General features: G+C 46.9%; 1 non-coding gene across 1 annotated transcript; it reads right to left on the reverse strand.

Annotated features, from left to right (window-relative positions):
* Nucleotides 1-5,662: 5,662 nt before the first annotated feature.
* LOC114706021 lies at nucleotides 5,663-5,797 on the reverse strand. Its single transcript, XR_003736468.1, has one exon. It is a non-coding gene; the product is annotated as a U11 spliceosomal RNA (small nuclear RNA).
* Nucleotides 5,798-8,922: the final 3,125 nt, after the last annotated feature.

The raw sequence follows: 8,922 nt of genomic DNA on the forward strand, positions 1-8,922 counted from the left end.
CAAATCCTTTGCCTGGTGCATGCTAAGAAAGTGCCTCACCATTGGTCTATACTCCCAGCCTTCTTGTCTCTTTACAATATGAAAGATGCTTGGACCCAGCCTGGTAGCCCAGACTGCAATCTCTGCTACTGGGGAGGTTGAGGCAATAAAGATCACAAATTCAAGGTTGGCCTGAGTTGCACAGTGAGTTCAAGGCTAGTCTGGGTAACTTAGAAAACCCAGTTTGAAAATAAAAAGTAGAAGCCAGGTGGTGGTGGCACAGGCCTTTAATCCCAGCACTCAGGAAGCAGAGGCGGGTGGATCTCTGAGTTTGAGGCCAGCCTGGTCTACAGAGTGAGTTCCAGGACAGTCAAGACTACATTGAAGAACCCTGTCTCAAACGCCCCCTCCAAAAAAAGATAAGAATAAGAAAGAAAAAAGCAGAAAGGGGCCCCGTAGGACCTCTCACCAAACACACAACACAAAGGAATAAAGATACCCAATGCCCAATCTGGTTCTATTCTACCTGCCAGCATTTTGGGATTCTGATAGCTGATTTTTGTTTAGGAGATGATTCTGTTTATTGAGTAAAAAAGGCAACTGAACAATGGAACAGCCAAATTTTCTAAAGGAGTAGCCATCAAGGCTGAGAGACGACATTTCCCGGTGAGATAGTAAAGACCTCCCAGGCCCCACTGAGGAGATTACGGGGATAAACTGGACATAGGCCCTCCATGGCTGCAAGTCAGTTTGTCAGCAGTGAGGACATGAGGGTTTCTGCTCAGGCTTGCTTCCAGCTTGCTAGATTCCAGGTCCTGCCCTAAACACTGGATCTACCCAAACTCAAGGGCTCTGTTACTGCTTTGGGGGTAAGAAGCGAGGCAACTTCTTCAAGTTCCCAGTTGTGAGATCTGAAGATAAGTAGGTGACCTGCAGAGCCCCCCCCCCCCAAATGTCCCTGGCTGCATGGGGAAATACCTGGGGAGACTGTGTACACACATCCCAGGGCACTCCAAATGACCCCAGGCAGTATCCTTGGAGGGCGAAATGAGACATTAATGTTTTACATGTATTTAGTGTATTTATCTGATTTTTGTTTTGACATAGGCTCTTCTCCAGCCCCTATAAATACATTTTGTTTATACATTTAATATATATTGAAAATACATATATATTTTTCCCCAACATCTGGGTAGGCTGAGGCAAGAAGTGTTATGACTTTGAGACTAGCCTGGGCTACACAGTGAGTTCTAATCCAGCTCATGAGATTAGAACTGTCTCAAAAAGCAAGTAAAAAACAAACAAACAAAACAAAAAAACACCCCTCTTCTCTGTACCCCTACTTGGTCTTGACTTCTCCCTAACAGTCAGAGAGCCCCCTGGTGGTCTTCTCACTTCCTGTCCTGCCGCAGGAAGTGAGAAGTATTTAGCCTTCTAATGTGTCCCCATGGCCTTAGAACCAAACTTGGGCTTCTCATCAGGCTACCTGACCTTGACTTGTTTTCTTTCTGTCCCTCTGTGGTCTTACACTGGCTTCCCTCCCCCCACTTCCCACTGAACCACACCCCAGCCCCACATTGGCCCTCTCATTCCAACACAGGAATTCCACAGCCTTCGAAAGTACGCAGTTTTCCCATGCCTGGACACTGGTCCAGATCAGCAGCCTCCTTCCCGGGCGGAGCCTTTCTGGTCCTCACTGACCTCATGGACACTCCCTTCCACATCTGTTTACCTATACCTGACCGAGCTCCCTCCTGCCTGCCCTGGTCCCCCCTCCACAATACACACCCTCAACAGACTCTCTGTGAGGGCAACAACAGCTTACATTCATCACAGAGGACACCCTGGTACACAGAACTCTCCAAATAATTTGTTGCTTAAGGACGACTGCACTTTTGTCCCTACCTCCCCGCCCCCCACAGCTTGTCCCTCCCTTCCACGCTCTCAGAAACCAGAAACTAGTAACAGATGGGGCGTGAATCAGAAAAGGAGGCAGAATCAGAAAGAGAGGAAGCCCTGCAGCTGATGAAAAAAAAGAGAAAAAAATCGGAGACTAATGTAGATGGAGACAGGTGAGTCACTGCCTCACCCACCCACCCCACCCCTGCCCCATCTGCACCCCGCTGTCAGGACTGACTTCCGGCTCAGGAGTCAGGTAAGAGTCAAAGCCTGCTGGAGCTGCGCTTAAGAGACTCTGCAACTACAGTATCCTTACATATAGAAGGAAGATGGAGGTCGGAGTGGTAGCCCACACCTTCAATTCCAGCATTCAGGAGGCAAAAACAGGAGGATCTCTGTGAATTTGAGGCCAGCCTGGTCTACAAAGTAAGTTCCAGGACAATAGAAAGACCCTGCCTCAAAAAAAAAAAAAAAAAAAAAAGGGGGGGGGAGGCAGTGGAGGGATGAAAAAAAAAGCACCTCAGACATAGGTGTGTGTGTTGGGGCAGGGGTTGTAAAGAGAAAATGAGTACCGCACACGTGCATCTTAGAACATGTCGAGAATGTCGTAAGCACTCTAGAAATGCCAATGGGAACTGGTGTGTTAGCACAAATCTTTAACCCCAGCAGATCTCTGTGAGTTCTAGGCCAGTCTGTTTACATAGTGAGCCTTTGTCTCAAAAAACAAAAACACCCCCAACAAAAAAGAAATTCCAGCTGGCACCACTATTAATATCCCATGGGCACTTGCCACCTACCTACCCACCTAAGTGCTCAGTGCCCAGGAAGTGCTGCTTCAGCTACCCATGGGACCTTGGTTAAGACCAGAGTTTCTTCCATAGCGGGGTATTAAGTGAGCCAGAGCCATACATGCAGCTTTGTCCGCTGGAGGATGAGCTCCTTGAGCCCGTGACCACCTTCCGGCCCAGGGCAGGAACATCAAAGCCCATAGGAAGTCCAAATTCTTTTTCTTCGCCATTTGCTTTTCTCTTTTCTTTCTCTCTCTATCTCTCGAGTTTAATCCCAGCACTTGGGAAACAGAGACAGGCAGATCTCTGTGAGTTTGAGAAGATTTTTTTGTTTTTTTGTTTTTGTTTTTGTTTTTGTTTTTCGAGACAGGGTTTCTCTGTGTAGCTTTGTGCCTTTCCTGGAACTCACTCTGTAGACCAGGCTGGCCTGGAACTAGCAGAGATCCACCTGCCTCTGCCTCCTGAGTGCTGGGATTAAAGGTGTGTGCTACCACCACCTGGTTTATTTCAAAGATTTTTTTTTTTTTTTTTAAGATTCATTTATCTTTAAATTGCTCCATCTGCATGTATCCCTTACACACCAGAAGAGGGCATCCGATCTCACTACAGATGGTTGTGAGCCACCATGTGGGTTATGGGAATTGAACTCAGGACCTCTGGAAGAACAGCCAGTGCTCTTAACCTGTGAGCCATCACTCTAGCCCCTATTTCAAAGATTTTTAAATTTTTATGGGATGGTGGGGCACACCATGACTGACCTCTGAAGGTCAGAAAACAGCTGGTAGAGGCTGATTATTTTCTTCTACCACGTGGATTCATGAGGAGCAAGATCCTCATGAACTCACACACGGCATACACACATACACACATACACATATATAAAAAAATCTAAGCACTCAAGGGGCAGAAGCAGGCTGATCTGTGAGTTTAAGGTCAGGCCTGATCTACAAAGAGGGGAAAAAAAGGCCAGCTGTGAGTACTACACAGTGTGATCCTGTCTCAAAAATAAATAAATAATTTTAAAAAGGGATAGGGATCAGCCTGGTCTACAAATTGAGTTCTAGGACAGCAGAGCTGTTATAGAGAAACCCTGTCTCAAAAACAAACAAACAAATAAAACAAAACAGAAAAGGGATATGACACATGTACACATCAAAATATATATCTATACACATTAGGAATTTTTTGTTTTTTGAGATAGTGTTTCTCTGTGTAGTTTTGGTGCCTGTCCTGGAATCTCAGGATGGCCTTGAACTCACAGAGATCCGCCTGCCTCTGCCTCCCGAGTGCTGGGATTAAAGGCATGCACCACCATTGCCCGGCCACATTGGGATATCTTTTTCTTTTCTTTTTTTTTTTTTTTTTGGTTTTTTGAGACAGGGTTTCTCTGTGTAGCTTTGTGCCTTTCCTGGAACTCACTTGGTAGCCCAGGCTGGCCTCGAACTCACAGAGATCCGCCTGGCTCTGCCTCCCGAGTGCTGGGATTAAAGGTGTGCGTCACCACCGCCCGGCAGGATATCTTAAATATAAATACACATATGTATATGAAATATATATCAAAGGATGAAATTTTACAGTCAAGTGTCATGTGATTCCCTTACTCTTACAGGAAGGCATTTTGAAGTGGGATATTCCTTTGCGCGCATAATACAGCATAACTAACCCTTCATTTTCTAACCTGTGTAGAGCCATACACACTCCTCTTAAGAATCAGTTGGGGGCCGGGCGGTGGTGGCGCATGCCTTTAATCCCAGCACTCGGGAGGCAGAGCCAGGCGGATCTCTGTGAGTTCGAGGCCAGCCTGGGCTACCAAGTGAGTCCCAGGAAAGGCGCAAAGCTACACAGAGAAACCCTGTCTCAAAAAACCAAAAAAAAAAAAAAAAAAAAAAAAAAAAAAAGAATCAGTTGGGGGCTTATTGGATAAGAGCATTGGCTGTTCTTCCTGAGGACCCAGGTTTGTAGCATGAATCTTAGACGGTCTTATTAATAAAATCAAACCTGAGCCAAGTATTGGGGTGAACACTGGAAGATCAGAGAGACAGAACAAGCCACAGCTAACCTCACCTGGCCAACTTCTCAGCTGATCTTGTTTACTCAGACTGGAGCCTCTGTGTCCTCATATCCGAATGGCTCTCAGCTCAACTGTGCTGCTCAAAACCTAAAAGCTTAACCAGGCCAAATGCTTCTAGTTTCTGGTCCTCACGCCTTATATATCTTTCTGCCTCACTCCCTGGGATTAAAGGCGTGAGTCACCATGCTTGGCTATATCCTTGAGGCTTTCTGCCTCTGGAATGCTAGAATTAAAGGCGTGTGCTACCACTGCCTATCCTCTATGTTTAATATTGTGGCTGTTCTGTCTCTGACCCCAGATAAGTTTATTAGGGTGCACAATATTTTGGGGAACACAATACCACCTCACAGGCTCAATTCCCAGCTCCTACATAGCGGCTCATACCTTTCTGTCCTCTTTGTATTCAGGCAAAACACTCAGAGGTGAAGAGCACTTGCTTGCTCTTCTATAATACTCCAGTTCCATTCCCAGCACCCATATGACAGAACACAACGAAATATAAACTCCAATTCTAGAGGATCCGATGTCCTTTTGGGCTCCATGGGCACTATAAAGCATGTAAGTCCAGGTGTCGATGAGGGCAAGATACTTATGCATATCAAATACATTTTAACTACAAATCAAGACTTGAGCCAGGTGTGGCATAGATTTGTAACTGACACGCCTAGGAAGGTGACAAAGTTGTCTTCACAAATTTGATAAAAGTCATGTTTAATATTAGTCTTTAGTGAGAGCGGGGCAACATGTCAGACTACATACAGCCTCCTGCACTTTTGGTAGAAAAGGCCGCCTTCCCACAGCCTTCCCACAGAGAAACATGTGGCTACAAAGAGAAAAACAGCAGATTCACAATGGTAAACACAAATGCTGCAAAAAAGAAAACTCTCGGGAGGCTAAAAACATCTGTTATTTTCCCACTGAAGGTGCAGGCGCCGGGACCAACGATCACCAGCTGCCCAAGTACCAAAAAATTATGCTTCCGAAATCTCTTGATGTCGATTCCGCACGCAAGAGCAATCGAGTTGCCCTACGTGTGCCACTCACGACAGAAGCCCTTTTTGCCCGGGCGCTCCCAGGAGCAGGTTGGCACTGTCGGTCCACCCATCTTTGAGTAAAGGTGAAAATGAAGTCCAGCCGACTTTCGATTCTATATTGCTGAGGCTAACGACAAAACTCTGGATTCTTCTGAGGCAGAGGGAAGCCTTCACAAGAGAACTGTTGTTTTTAGATTTTTGAATCGAAGGGAAGGTCGTGAGTGATTATGCAAATAAGAGCAGTGCTTGTCGGGATGGCGCTGGCGGCGGGGGAGGGAAAGGTAGGCGGCGCTGCCGCCAATAGCGGCTTCCAGCTCACGGTGGGAAGGTCCGCCCAGGGAAGCCTAGCACTAGGAGACTGTGGGTAATTTACTGGGGAGCACTGAGCCCAACCTATCAAAACTGAAAATATGCAGTCCAGTGCCACTCGTAGCCGTCCACCCTGGGCCACACACAGGAGGAAACAGAGACTGTCAAAGCAAAAACGGAGCAAACTGGAACATCTAGGACCTCCATTCTAGGTGATAGGGAGGGATAAGCAAAGCCAACCCTTATATATATATGTACACACACACACATATATGTACACACACACACACAAACACGCCCAATCCATCCCACCCGTTTTTCGGTACAGGTTTCTCTGTGTAACCCTAGCTGAACAAGCTTTGTAGACCAGGCTGAGCACAGCCATCTGCCAGCTCCTGTATCCTGAATGCCAGGATTAAAGGCATGTGCCACCACACCCGGTTCATATATACCAAACATATATTTGGTTTTCGAGACAGGGTTCTCTGTGGAGCTTTGCACCTTTCCTGGAACTCACTCTGTAGCCTAGGCAGGCCTCGAACTCACAGGGATCCACCTGCCTCTGCTTCCCAAGTGTTGGGATTAAAGGCGTGCACCACGGCTCTGATATATTTTTTATACTTTTTTTTTTTTTTTTTTTTTTTGTTTTTTCGAGACAGGGTTTCTCTGCGTAGCTTTGCCCTTTCCTGGACTCACTTGGTAGCCAGGCTGGCCTTGAACTCACAAGATCCGCCTGGCTCTGCCTCCCGAGTGCTGGGATTAAAGGCGTGCGCCACCCCGCCCGGCTCTGATATATTTTTTAAAAGAGAAGTTGGGCAGGGCGTTGGGGGCGCACGCCTTTGATTCCAGCTCTTGGGACGCAGAGGGGTGGATCTCAGTAAGTTCGAATCCAGCCTGGTCTACAGAGTGAGTTCCAGGATAGCCAGGACTGTTGCAGAGAAACCCTGCCTCAAAAAAACCAAACCAAACCAACTCCCCCACAAACCCCACCCTCCAAAAAATTTTGCCTGGTGCCTTATTCCTAATTCCTTCACTCAAGAGTGTGATGATATAGTGTACCCCAATATATTGTGTACAATAATAAACTTATCTGGGAATCAGAGGACAGAGCCAGATTAGACATAGAGGCCAGACAATGGTGGCACACACCCTTAATCCTATCACTTGGGAGGCAGGGATCTTCTGAATCTTTGAGTTCAAGGCCACACTGAGAACAGAGTCAGGCAGTAGTGGCACAGCCTTTAATCCCAACATGAGATCTCATGCCTTTGCTTGGGAAGCACACACGCCTTTAATCCCAGGAAGTGCCATGGCTGGGTGGAAAAGGGTATATAAGGAGTGAGGAGACAGGAACTAAAGCAGTTCAACTGAGACCCTCAGGTGTGAGGATGCAGCTTTCAGTCTGAGGATTCGTGGAAACAGGATCAGGTGAGGATTTGAAGAGATGAGGTTGGCTGTGGCTTGTTCTATTTCTCTGGTCTTTCAGCTTTCGCCCCAATATCTGGCTCTGGGTTTTTTATTAAAAGATCATCTAACATTCGTGTTACTCAGGAGGCAGAAACAGGAGCATTATAGGGAATTCTAGCTAGGCTGGAGTAATGAGTTCCAAGCCAGCCTGGGCTACAAGACACCCTACCTATCTTAACCAAAAAAAAAAAAAAAAAAACAAGCCGGGCGGAGGTGTGTGCATGCCTTTAATCCCAGCACTCGGGAGGCAGAGCCAGGTGGATCTTTGTGAGTTCGAGGCCAGCCTGGTCTACAGAATGAGATCCAGGAAAGGCGCAAAGCTACACAGAGAAACCCTGTCTCAAAAAACCAAAAACCAAAACCAAAAACTTAAAACCATTGGGCCCAGCTTAGGGGTGCACGTAATCCCGCATGGGAGGCTGCAGCAGTCCCAAGTAAGCCTAGGTTACATGGGGAACCCGTGTCAAAAGACAAAGCACCCCAAAAATGACTGATGAGTTTTTAATCTACTTATTTCTGAGACAGGGTGTTGCTCATGACTAGACCCCAAGCCCATTAATCACCATCTTGGGGTGTTCAGCTGAGCCCACTTGCTAAAGATCATACCAGTTAATTAACACCCCCTAAAGGAGAGGGTTGGGTTGCTCAAAACCACCTGTCACATGCAGTTCTTCCTTAATTGCATGTGGTGTCCAGCAAAGGTGACAGTACACAGGCCAAGGACCACCAGGGGAGGGGCTCATCCATGCACTATAGGAGAGCCCTTATCCCTGCTGAGTAAAGATTTTAAGGTATGACTTCTGGGGGACAAAAATACCCACACCCATGTTGCTAACCCCTCACCTACTCTGTAAAGAAGCCCAATAAATTAATAAACTAATTGGCTGCCCAGAGTGAACTTTGATGGAATCATGCCTCAGTTTGGTTTGCCTTTGGGACTTTGGGAAGAAAGGTGGATGTTATGTCTGCTCTTAAAAGTGTCTCATTGTGGCTGCTGCTTCAGCCTCCAGAGTGCTTTTTAAGGAAGACAAAAAAAAAAAAAAAAGGCTCTCACTGTTGGGCAGGTCTCTGCATCCCTCTAACTCTGAATCCAGCAGCCACAGCGATCGGGTTACTGTAAGTCCCAGTAACGCTCAGTGTACTGTTTGCATAGGCCAGGGGTCAATGTCAGATTTTCCCCCAATCATTTCATTTTTTGAGGCAGGGTCTCTCACCTAACGATCCTCAATTCATGTAGATTGACCACAGGCCCCAGGAATGCTCCTGTTCTCACCTCCTCAGAGCACACAGGAGCAGTCTGGCGCAGCTGTCTGAGGACGCTGGGGTGGAGTGCAGGTCCTTATGTCTGCCGAGTCCTTTGCCCACCTAGTGAGCC

The sequence above is a fragment of the Peromyscus leucopus genome, chromosome 2 (assembly GCF_004664715.2).
Source record: "Peromyscus leucopus breed LL Stock chromosome 2, UCI_PerLeu_2.1, whole genome shotgun sequence".
NCBI lineage: Eukaryota > Metazoa > Chordata > Mammalia > Rodentia > Cricetidae > Peromyscus > Peromyscus leucopus.